General features: G+C 46.9%; 1 protein-coding gene across 6 annotated transcripts in view; it reads right to left on the bottom strand.

Moving 5' to 3' along the window:
• Positions 1-13,160, bottom strand: part of RARB (retinoic acid receptor beta) — a 932,180-nt gene that overhangs the window by 854,321 nt on the left and 64,699 nt on the right. The window contains exon 1 of one of the 6 annotated variants that reach the window (XM_068236166.1): positions 11,484-11,570. The exons of the other annotated variants lie outside the window; for them this stretch is intronic. The gene's annotated coding sequence lies outside the window, so the exon portion shown is untranslated. Of the gene's footprint in view, positions 1-11,483; positions 11,571-13,160 lie in introns of those variants that run through there. 6 annotated transcript variants of the gene reach the window in all.

Genomic DNA, 13,160 nt, shown 5'->3' with positions numbered 1-13,160 from the left:
ACTCTTCGTACTATTCAGAGATCTCGTCCAGTAATAAACCGTAATTTGCTCTCTCCACTCCTCCAACACTCTACTGATGTCCACTCCTCGCATCGCTTGCAAGGCTCTAGGACTTTCCCAAAGCAGCCCCTACACTATGGCACTCCTTCCCCCCATCAGGCTCACCCCACCTTCAACTCATTCAAGCAGGCCTTAAAGACCTATCTGTTCACCATTGTTTCCCAGCCAATTTAATAGCTCCATCTCTCTCCCTTGGACTTACACTCTACCCACTCTTATGTGTCCTTCTCCCTCACCCCCTAGATTGTAGGCTTATTTGGCAGGGCCCTCTACAGTATCTCATGTGCTCTTCTCTGCCATTATGTTGACTCAGTGACTGGTCTGCTATACTTATCTCTACATTGTTACTAGAGATGGTCCGAACGGTTCGCAAGCGAACTTATTCGTGCGAACTTCGGTGGTTCGCGTTCGCGGTGAACCGCAAACTATATGCGAGTTCGACCCGCCCTCTATACTACATCATTAGGGTCAACTTTGACCCTTTACATCACAGTCAGCAGGCACAGGGTAGCCAATCAGGCTACACTCCCACCTGGAGCCCCCCTTATAAAACGCAGGCAGCGTCAGCCTTTTCACTCACTCGTGTGGCTGCAGTAATTAGAGAAGGGAGAGAACCTTGCTGCTGACATAGGGAAAGCTTAGTTAGGCTCTTGTGTTAAGCTTGTTAGGTTGCTCTTTCTTGCTGATCTTATTGCTAAAAAGCACTCCTTATCCTCAACAGCTCTTTTGAGAGCTAATGTTGTTCTTGTGATCTTTTTGTGTGTGTGTGTGTCCCACAGACACTTGTGTTGCATATACAGCCCTGTCAGTCAGTCACAGTTGCTGGTGGGACCTTGGCCCCTTGGTAATTCCTACTGTGCCACTGCCAGGCCCAGCACATTCAGTGACTACCTGTGTGTGTGACAGATGCACATTTGTAATACCAATCACTGCATACCCACCTGTTCAGTGCACCTACCTACCTACGTTAACGCATGCAGTGTCACTGCACCTGTTGACGGTACCTGTGTGTGTGACAGCTGCACATTTGTAATACCAAACACTGCATACCCACCTGTTCAGTGCATCTACCTACCTACGTGAGCGCATGTAGTGTCACTGCACCTGTTGGCGGTACCTGTGTGTGTGACAGCTGCACATTTGTAATACCAATCACTGCATATCCACCTGTTCAGTGCACCTACTTACCTACGTGAGCGCACGCAGTGTCACTGCACCTGTTGACGGTACCTGTGTGTGTGACAGATGCACATTTGTAATACCAATCACTGCATACCCACCTGTTCAGTGCACCTACCTACCTACGTCAACGCATGCAGTGTCACTGCACCTGTTGACGGTACCTGTGTGTGTGACAGCTGCACATTTGTAATACCAAACACTGCATACCCACCTGTTCAGTGCATCTACCTACCTACGTGAGCGCATGCAGTGTCACTGCACCTGTTGATGGTACCTGTGTGTGTGACAGCTGCACATTTGTAATACCAAACAATGCATACCCACCTGTTCAGTTCACCTACCTACCTATGTGAGCGCATGCAGTGTCACTGCACCTGTTGACGGTACCTGTGTGTGTGACAGCTGCACATTTGTAATACCAATCACTGCATACCCACCTGTTCAGTGCACCTACCTACCTACGTGAGCGCACGCAGTGTCACTGCACCTGTTTGCGGTACCTGTGTGTGTGACAGCTGTGCATTTGTAATACCAATCACTGCATCCCCACCTGTTCAGTGCACCTACCGACCTACGTGATTGCAAGCAGTATTATATACACAGTGTCACTGCACCTGTTGACGGTACCTGTGTGTGTGACAGCTGCAAATTGGTAATACCAATCACTGCATACCCACCTGTTCAGTGCACCTACCTACCTACATGACCGCAAACAGTGTTACATACCAGTCACTGCACCTGTTCACGGTACCTGTGTGTGTGACAGCTGCAAATTTGTAATACTAGTCATTGCATAAGTGTTCACAGTACCAGTGTGACCGCACACTGTGTAATATACCAGTCCTTGCATACCTGTTAACTACACCTGTGTGACAGCTGCACATTGTATTGTAATAGCAGTCACTGCATACCTTTCACTGCACCTGTGTGACTGCACATTGTATTAGTGAAGACAGTGCATACCTTTCACTTCACTCCCCCCCCCCCCCCCCCCCCCGATATGGACAAAACAACAGGCAGAGGCAGGCCACCCGGCAGGTCTGTTCGAGGTCATGTTGACTTGATTTCGTGTGACCCTGGCACAAAGTATAGTGCTCAGAAGAAGGCACGTCCCATCAACTCCCAAGATTGTCAGGACGTGGTTGACTATTTAACACAGAACACCTTATTTTCTGCAGCCACCAGCGCTACTACAAGCACCACATCCGCTGCATTTGACACTTCGCAGGAGTTATTTGGTGGGAAATTAACTGATTCACAGACAATATTGTTACAACAAGATAAAGGCGCTAAGCAAGTTACAGCACCTCATATGTCTGAGTTAGGCGACACTATGGACGTAATGTGTGAGGAGGAGGATGATAAAGTACCTGCTGTTGGTGCAGTTTATGAGGTGTCTGAGGCAAGCGAAGCTGGACAGGATGATTATGATGATGCGGATGCCACGTGGGATCCTAATAGACAACATGACCAAGGGGACAGTTCAGAGGGGAAGTCAGAGAGGAGTAGGAGGAGACAAGTTGCTGAAAGAAGCAGGGGGAGCTTGTCTTCAGAAACAGCTGGTGGCAGTGTCCGCGCCATGTATCATCACCTATGGACAGCAAGCCAACATGCCCTTCAATGTCAGCTGCTGATGCCACCATAGTTCCCACACCCCAGGGGGGCTCAGCGGTTTGGAAAAAAATGTGTGTGTCTGCCTTAGATCAGAGCAATGCCATCTGTTCTCTCTGCCGCCAAAAATTGAGCCGTGGAAAGGAAAATTTGCAGCACACAAAAGCAAAGCCACCCTCCTTCTCCTCTTCCTCCTTCAGGTGCATCATCTTCAGCCATTTTCTCCCTTGCATTTTCACAATCGCAGCCACCCTCCTCCACTCACCTCTCACCTTGAGCGGTTCCTGCTCCTCTGCACACAGCAGCAGCCAGGTGTATGTGAGGGAAATCTTTGAGCGGAAGAAGCCAATGTCTGCCAGTCACCCCCTTGCCCAGCGTCTGACAGCTGGCTTGGCGGAACTGTTAGCTCGCCAGCTGTTACCATACCAGCTGGTGGACCCTGAGGCCTTCCGAAAATTTGTGGCCATTGGGACACCGCAGTGGAAGATACCAGGCCACAATTATTTCTCAAAAAAGGCGATACCCAAACTGTACCATAAAGTTGAAAGGCAAGTGGTGTCATCTCTGACACACAGCGTTGGGTCAAGGGTCCATCTGATCATGGATGCCTGGTCTGCCAAGCACGGTCAGGGCAGGTACATTACTTACACAGCCCATTGGGTCAACCTGGTGACCGCTGGCAAGCAGGGAGTACATGGCTGTGCAGCGGACCAAGTTGTGACACCTCCATGGCTTGCAGGCAGGCCTGCTGCCACCTCCTCTCCTTCTACTCCTGCTACATCCTCTTCGCTGTCATCGTCCTCCTCCTCGACTGAGTGGCAGTGCTACTCTACTGGTGCTGCGATCTCCCCTCCAGGGCCTATGCTGCATGCCAGGTATGATGGTGTCACGCCATCTTAGACATGTCTTGCCTCAAAGCGGAGAGTCACACTGGAGCAGCTCTCTGCGCTGCTCTTAACAAACAGGTGGATCAGTGGTTTACCCCGTACCAACTGGAGATCGAGAACGTGGTGTGTGATAATGGCAGCAATCTCATTTTGGCTTTGAATTTGGGAAAGTTGACACATGTACCCTGCATGGCACATGTGCTGAATCTAATAATTCAGAGATTTGTGTCTAAGTACCCAGGCTTACAGGACATCCTGGAGCAGTCCAGGAAGGTGTGTGGGCATTTCAGGCGGTCTTACAAGGCCATGGCACGCTTTGCCGATATTCAGCGGAGAAACAACTTGCCGGTGAGACACTTGATTTGCGATAGCCCAACTCGCTGGAATTCGACCCTCCTGATGCTCAACTGCCTGCTACAACAGGAGAAAGAACAGGAGACCACTACTGTCAAAGGACACGCTCTGGGGAGATGGGGATGTTCTGGCCGAAGTACTGGACACTAATGTGAAATGCCTGCAGGCTCATGTGGCCTTTTGAGGAGGTGACAAACCTGGTGAGTCGCAGTGAAGGCGCCATCAGCGACTTGATCCCATATGCTTTCTTCCTGGAGCGTGCCGTGCGTAGAGTGGTGGATCAAGCTGTGGAGGAGCGTGAACAGGAACAGAAAGAAAGAGTTGTGGGATCAATTCTCAGCAGAAGCAGATGATTCCTCAACACCTGCGGCAACACAGAGGGGGGAGGAGGAGGAGGAAGAGTCGTGTGGGGAAGAGGAGTCAGATGATGAGGAGGGTGTTTTGTTAGAGGAGGAGGAGGCGGAAGAACAACTGCAGCAGGTTTCGCAGGGGTTTGTGCTGCTCAACTTTCCCGTGGTATTGATCGTGGCTGGGGGGAGGAGGAGAACTGACATCACTGAGGAAGAGCAAGAGGAGATGGATAGTATGTCTGCATCCAATTTTGTGCAGATGGCGTCTTTCATGCTGTCCAGCCGGTTGAAGGACTCTCGTATAAAAAAAACTCAAGGGAAATGACCTGTACTGGGTGGCCACGCTACTAGACCCTCGGTATAGGCACAAAGTGACAGAGATATTTCCAAATCACTAGAAGGCAGAAAGGATGCAGCACTTGCAGAACAAGCTGGCAACTATGCTTTACAGTGCGTTTAACGGTGATGTCACAGCACAACGGAATAAAGGCGCCACTGCCGGTAATCCTCCTCCTCCCATGTCCAAGCAGGCAAGGACAGGACCCTCTAGCGATCTCATGGTGATGTCGGACATGCGGAAATTCTTTAGTCCAACGCCTCGCCTTAGCGCTTCCGGATCCACCCTTCACCAACGCCTTGACCAGCAGGTAGCTGACTACCTGGCCTTAAGTGTGAATGTAGACACTGTGAGCAGCGATGAACCCTTGGACTACTGGGTGCGCAGGCTTGACCTGTGGCCAGAGCTGTCACAATTTGCCATCCAACTTCTGTTTTGCCCTGCCTCAAGCGTCCTGTCAGAAAGGACCTTCAGCGCAACTGGAGGCATTGTCACTGAGAAGAGAATTTGCCTACGTCACAAAAGTGTTCAGTACCTCACCTTTATCAAAATGAATGAGGCATGGATCCCGGAGGGCTGCTGCCCGCCCGAAGACAAAGTCAGTCACACAGCATCTCTGCCTGCACGCCGTGTGACTGGCTGCCTGCCCCAAGAATAAGTCGCTCCCCACACAGCATGTCTGCCTGCAGGCCGCTTGACTGCCTTCTCTGCCACCACCAACAGGGTCCAGGACTCCAGGCTGATTCCTGTATTTTTAAGGCCATTGCTAGCAGCGGCCACTAACAAAACCAATAACAATTTTTTGAAATGTGAAGGGGCTTGCGTATCACAATGAAGCAATGACCAACGGCTTTGGTCGTTGCTTCATTGTGGACAGACCAAATTCGATTAGCTGGACAGTCACTGCTCTCTCATTGAGCACCTAAGCCCGGCGACCATATGGGCTGGAAAGAAGCAATCACCTGCACTCGTCATGGTGCGCACCAGTCCAGTACGGCCGTCACTACACAAACAGCTGTGTGCGGTGCGTTACACAGTGAGTTTGGTCTGTCAGTGTGAAGCAGTACACTAATTAAACTACCTGATTGATGTATACACATGCAAGATGTTTTAAGGCCCTTTAGGCCTCCAATTTAGCATTGCAATGTGATTTCTGCCCTTAAAACGCTGCTTTGCGTGAAATCCAGATTTTTCACCAGGACTTTTGGCGTGTATCCCACTCCCCCATGCAAAAACTCAGATGTTAGACCCCTAGAAACATCTTTTCCATCACTTTTGTGGCCAGCATAAATGTTTCTAATTTTCGAAGTTCACCTCCCCATTGAAGTCTATGGAAGTTCGCGCGAACCAAACTTTTTGCGGAGGTTCGCGTTCGAGGTTCACGAACCAAAAATCGTAGCTTTGAGCCATCTCTAATTGTTACATCACTATTTCGTGTACCATTATTGAATGCTATAGTGCCCCTGTGTAACATTGTTTAATGCTGTAGTGTTTATATCATACAGTGTTGCATAATATTACAATAAAAAATGCTGCGCCACCCCAATTGAAACAATCGCTATGTCGTTATTGCGGTTATACCACTAGGCACAATACACATAAATGTCCGTGAGTCCAGAGCAATAGTTGGAGTACGCTGTGTTGAATCCTCTAGAAGTTTATATATATATACGCTATAGCAGCATAGAGGGTGATAGCAGCGGCTGGGAACGCGGAAAAACAGCCGCGTTCCCAGCCTGTCGGCGGCTGTCGCCGAACCGGAAGTAGCCGCCGGCGGGGACAGGACGATCGGAGCGGGGCTGCGAGGGCACCATCCAGCTTCGGGGTGCTGAGGGATGCCCCAGGTGAGTAAATGTCATTTTTTTTTTTTGACTTAAGTTTTCCTTTAAATCAGTAACATCCACTGCGCGCTACCACATCTGTAAAAACAATCTGACATAGCGTAACCTGCTTTCTATGCAGTCAATATTGCACCCACATCAACCGTGTCAGTGGTGAGACAAGTGCCCGTGCAAACAATTCCCTCCACCTCTAATAACAGAGCAGCTCACCAGATGATGACCACCAATCTACAGGTGGGATTCAAGCTCAATATGTGGTACTCAGAGGCTCATCAGTAATCCACATCCATGATGTCATAAAAAAGGCCTTTATTCAAGCTCCAAGAGAAAGATAGGCATATCACAACGGCAGGGCTGTCCGGCTTTCACTGCATCTCTGCAAGGTCCGTTCGCGGCGTCCCGCTCGTTTCCCCACAATCAGCGACTCACCCGGACTTCCGTGTTGTGCGTCAGGCGTACTGGCTCCGCCCTACGCGTTTCGTCATGCGACTCATCAGGGGCTAGCGTTGCCAGTACGCCAGCCGCATTTAAGCCTCCCCATGCGTGACGTCAGTGTCGGCATAAGCTTGCGTACACCGGCGTGACGCTGCGTTCCAAATCCAAACCCCGCAACGCGCTGAACATACATATGTCAAACTTCCTGGGAATCGTTTGGTGAGATATAAGGGGATTCTGAAGGATATATTGCTCGATGGGGAAAGAAGTGGCATTATTGAGACACGGGAATTCAAATATCTCCTCCCTAACGTTCCTAGGACCCCGGTCATCTATCATAACCCCAAGGTCCACAAAGATATTAACAGACCCCCTGGTCGCCCTATTGTAAGTGGTGTTGATTCCCTTACGCAGCGCATAGGTGAATATATTGACTTCTTCCTGCAGGAGGAGGTCAAGAAATTGCCAGCCCTGTTAAAAGATACTAAGCATTTACTGCAAAAACTGGAAACACTGGAGGTTGATAGAGATGATTGGGTTGTCACAGCGGATGTGGCATCCCTATACACGGTTATTCCACATGGCAAGGGGATGCAGACGGTGGAGGAAGCCCTGGTAAGTGGGTCAGGGTTGGACCCCAGACAGATAACTTTCATTATGGATCTGCTTAAATGTCCCCTTGAGCATAACTACTTCTGGTATGATGGAGACTACTACCTCCAGAAGCAGGGGTGTGCAATGGGGGCTAAGTATGCCCCCAGTGTAGCAAATATATATATGGGTAAGTGGGAAGATCTTATTATTAATGGGCCAGGGAGTCAAAATATTGTGATGTGGACTCGCTTTATAGATGATCTTATGTTTGTATGGAGGGGACCCAGGGATGCACTGGATCAGTTTTGTACACAAATCAATCAGCTATGGGAAGAGATCGACTTGACCTTCACAGTAAGTCAAGACCAGGTCCAGTTCTTAGATTTAACCCTTTGGAAGGGGGAAGGAAGGTTGGTATCCAAAACCTTTTTCAAACCTACTGATAGAAATGGATATATCCCCAGGTCAAGCTGCCATCATGACCGATGGCTGTCCAATATACCGAAAGGACAACTGACCCGGATAAAAAGGAACTGTACATTCCAGGAGGATTATGAGGTCCAGAGTAAACTCCTTATTGATAGATTCGTGGAGAAGGGTTATGTGAGGAGGGAAGTTGAGAGGGTGGCTGGGGAGGTGGGAGGAATGGATAGATCCGTGTTAATTGGTAGTGCCGCACGGAACCCATCGAGCAATTATGAATTCGCAGTACAGTTAGGATACAGTAATCAATACAGGCAGATAGAGAAGATTGTCGGTAGACATTGGAACATTGTAAAAATGGATGAAACATTGGGTAAGTATGTGCCAGAGAAGCCAACTTTTATTTACAGGAGGGCACCGAATCTGAGATCGAGATTGGTAACCAGTCATATAGATCCACCTATGTCTGTGGGAACTGACCTGCTGGGCGGCAAAGGTTTCTTCCCGTGTAGGAGTTGTAAGGGGTGCCAGGAAGCTATACCGGTTAGAGGTGATCATTTTTTTGCAAGAAATTCTGGTTACAGATATTCTTTGAAACAGTGTATCACCTGCAGCACTGTGGGGGTGGTCTATGTTCTCTGGTGCCCGTGTGGCCTGGAGTATGTGGGCCGCACCACTAGGGCTGTATTCAGGAGAATTAATGAACACGTTTATAACATTAAGAAGGGTCTTGAGACACACAGTGTCTCCAGCCACTTTAAGAAGCACCATGGAAGTGACCCCTCTAAGCTTAGGTTTATGGCCATTGAAAAATGGATGCCTAAATGGAGGGGTTCTAGTAAAGTTAAAGACTTGTCAAGGGCGGAGGGCAGGTGGTTTTATAACCTTAACACCTTTGCCCCTGCCGGTCTTAACATCGAGTTTGACCTGAATTGTTTCATCAGTAATGACTGAGGAAGTTTTTTTGTGTTTGGGGGGTAGGAGTCAGTTATAGTTGACCATAATCTAAGGGGTACTATAGTGGGGTTGGAGTGTCGGGATGCATCATGGAATTACTGAAACGGATTGGCTAGGGTGTTCATATCCATATGGCAAAAGTCATTAGGTTTGAGGCCACTAGATGGCAGTATGATGTATGGAGTATGTCCTATTGGTTGTTTTGCGGAGGGGGGGGGTGGATTGGGGTTTGTGACTAACTTAGGAGTGGGTCCTGTATTAGCTTAGGTGGGTCTTATATATATGTGCATTGTATTTGTTTATTATGGGGGCCTGGGGGGTGTAATGGGGAACTCACTAGCCAGTCTAGGAGTGGGTCCTGTATTAGCACAGACAGGCTGAGTACATACTATCACGCTTTGTAAAGGCGCATCACATGGGCAGCACTGTGGGCGGGGTTTGATACTATGAGGGGAGTGATTGTGCGTTGCGGGGTTTGGATTTGGAACGCAGCGTCACGCCGGTGTACGCAAGCTTATGCCGACACTGACGTCACGCATGGGGAGGCTTAAATGCGGCTGGCGTACTGGCAACGCTAGCCCCTGATGAGTCGCATGACGAAACGCGTAGGGCGGAGCCAGTACGCCTGACGCACAACACGGAAGTCCGGGTGAGTCGCTGATTGTGGGGAAACGAGCGGGACGCCGCGAACGGACCTTGCAGAGATGCAGTGAAAGCCGGACAGCCCTGCCGTTGTGATATGCCTATCTTTCTCTTGGAGCTTGAATAAAGGCCTTTTTTATGACATCATGGATGTGGATTACTGATGAGCCTCTGAGTACCACATATTGAGCTTGAATCCCACCTGTAGATTGGTGGTCATCATCTGGTGAGCTGCTCTGTTATTAGAGGTGGAGGGAATTGTTTGCACGGGCACTTGTCTCACCACTGACACGGTTGATGTGGGTGCAATATTGACTGCATAGAAAGCAGGTTACGCTATGTCAGATTGTTTTTACAGATGTGGTAGCGCGCAGTGGATGTTACTGATTTAAAGTGTTGCATAATATGTTCGCGCTTTAAAAATAAAGTTTAATAATATAATTAAAGGGAAGATTAAGTGAAGTGTCATATGTTATGATGAGATAGACATGTGTATGTACAGTGCAGAGCACACAAACAACTATGTGGTGTTGCTTTTCTTTTCTTTTTTCTGCCTGAAAAAGTTAATATTCAGCTATGCAACTGACAGTTTTTCTCCAGTCGAGACTAAGTTGGACTATAGCCTCCCCCACTGATAAGGAATTAAAGCCATAAAACACTTTTCTGGCAGAGAAATGGGCTTCTGAGAAAAGGGGATAGATAAAAAAGGTCAATAGTTCATATATTTTAGCGCTCTGAGACATGTGACAGACTGTTTCATTGAGCTGAGACAAAACAATAACTCTACTTTTTTAAGTTTTTAAACAGAACTTAAAACTGTGGGATATCTAAAAGTCATTTTAGGAGCAAGAGGAGAGATACAATTGTTTTACTCATCAGTTTATTATCACTTTAAGTTATACAGGTTAGTGACATAATAATAATTGCATTTCCAATAGCAGTCTTTATCTATAAAGCAAGGACGGCTCAGGGGATTTTGTCCTCTTGTCACCTTTGCCAGCTCCCTTGCTCATGGGCCGTCTTTCTGAGCCAACCCCTCTATTGGGCAGGTGGTAGATGTTGGATATACTTTTATGACTATAGCATGTATGTAGCTTTATTTTTTTTAAAGCCATTAAGTTGTTGAATACATGCGTCAAGACTTATGTCACATTATTTTTTTTAATTTATTTTTTGGAGCCTTGCTACTGCAGCAGAATATAATTAGTTTCAAGAAGCACTCCAAACCACAGCCCCCCGTTGAGCATCTTTATTTGCCTTGGAAGTTTTATGATAACCAATATATTTGACTGCCGCATTAAAAAAAAGAGACCAGCTAAATTTCTCAATTGGGGTCTATCAAAAAAGACCAAATAATCAGCAGTCCCAAGGCATTCCCTGGAAGGCGTCCATAACAGTGATATACAGCACAGAGCCACAACACGAGGTACAACACAAACTTCAAAGGAATAAATACTATTGAAACAATTATTTAGACACCAGGATTAAACTAAATGATGATTTTCTGCACATGAGCAATGCTATTAGCTCCCAGTGTAAGTATGGAAAGCATTGATTTTTTTTTCTTATTACTATAATATCAGGGTACATTATTACTCCTGGCTGTCTAAGCTGCTTAACAAATGTTCCGAATCAGGCCACTGTTTGGAAATCAATGCTTACTTAATCATTTTACTCAGCAGAATCTAATTATTCACAATTGATTTCAAGAATGAAAGGTGTATCATTAACAGGAAACTTACACGGACAACCCTCAGATGAATTATTGAATTTTGAAAACAAAATTAACTTAAGCAATGTCATTACTTACAGAACAGGGCTGCGCGGGATAAGGCCGCCATGACATGCTTGTGTTTGCGGAGGACGTGGCAATTAAACCAGAGTGATGGATTAGCTAGCTATACGTCCTCAATAGAAAGTGGGGGTTAATCGAAATAAGAGGCAAGAATGATATCAGTCAGTTAGATCATAACTGTAAGATAACGTCCAAATGAAACATCTGTGGTAAAATATGATTTGCGTATGCAGACAAAGAGGCTGCAGCGCTGATATTTTCCATCTAGTGATATGTAGAATGGGTACAAAGGTTTTCACGTATCCAGGCCATGATCTGTAGAACGCTGCACTACATAACTGGGGCTAGACTGAAGTGTGAAATGACAATAAATTGGCACTGGATGTTCCCACTTCCCAGCAAACCTCTGGGGGATAGGTGGTGACTTACTGTGCCTCCGGATAATTTAGCCAAACCACGTAGTCTCTGAGGAAGCAAGCAGAACTTGTGTTAGGCCATTGTACATCTGCTTGTATCTGTATGATGTGGGGATGAAATAAATTGGTGGAAGATTTTTGCAGCTTTTCTGGTGCCCGGGACTCTTTTTCTTCCTTTTGCTACCTGATAACTGGGACTAGGCTTGTTGAGTAGATGTGACCTCACTTTGTATCAGTACAGTCTTCACTGTACCGATACCTTCTGTTTTAAGAAGGCAAATTACACTGAGCATTGTTTTTTAGTAGGAGGGCTTTTCAGTCTCTTTTAGTCCCCTATACTTTCCTAGTGGTTTTGTGTGAACACGAGCTGCTTGGGTATTCTGTTGTACAGTCTTCACTGTAACACGTATTGCTTTTATGTGGAACTGATGTCTCCATTGCATGCAGTTCTCAGCACGTGTATGTGGGCTGAGAGGTGCATAAGATTAGTCTGCTCATTTGCAGGAGGTGAGAGTCTTTTGTTCAGCCATATACAGGACAGGTGTTGCTTGGTTCGGAGCACTTGCATGTTCTCTACCTATGTGAGTATACAATTGTCTCTTTTCTTGCTGGTTTCTCCCAAGTCATCGCATACTTGTTCCCATTAAGGCAAATTGGGTGACGCAGGAGAGAGGTTAGATTGGGTACCATGAGAGAAGCCTGCATGAGGCAGACCTGCTAACACATATCGCTTTTATGTGGAACTGATGTCTATATTGCATGCAGTTCTCTGCACCTGTGTATATGGGCTAAGAAGTGCATAAGCTTAGTCTGTGCATTTGCAGGAGGCGGGAGTCTTGTTCACCTATATGCAGGACAGGTGTTGCTTGGTCCAGAACACTTGCTCATTCTCCACCCATGTAAGTATACAGTCTTCACTGTGTTTAATCTACATATAGCTACAAAAGTGTAAAATGCATCTAACAATCCATTAGGGACAGCCAATAAGAATTAACAGGTCCAAGCAAAAAATGACCTTTGCTATAGTATGCAAAATCTGTGTAATCATTTAACAACCTTTCTCATAAATCCACAGAAAATGGAAGCTAACATTACAAAACCAGTCAACTTGGCACCTAGAGAACCAGAAGCCCACAGCACTTGGATATTTAACCACTTCGCATCCAGACCTTGTTTTTCCCTTATTGACCAGAGCAGTTTTGACGCTTTAGCGGTGTCCCTATTCAATCAGCAATAACTTTATCCCTACTCACTACACCTAAATGATCTATATATC

Source organism: Hyperolius riggenbachi, chromosome 5 (genome assembly GCF_040937935.1).
Source record: "Hyperolius riggenbachi isolate aHypRig1 chromosome 5, aHypRig1.pri, whole genome shotgun sequence".
In the NCBI taxonomy this organism is placed as follows: domain Eukaryota; kingdom Metazoa; phylum Chordata; class Amphibia; order Anura; family Hyperoliidae; genus Hyperolius; species Hyperolius riggenbachi.
The sequence above is the reverse complement of the archived record's forward strand: the minus strand, read 5'-3'. Positions and strand labels throughout refer to the sequence as shown.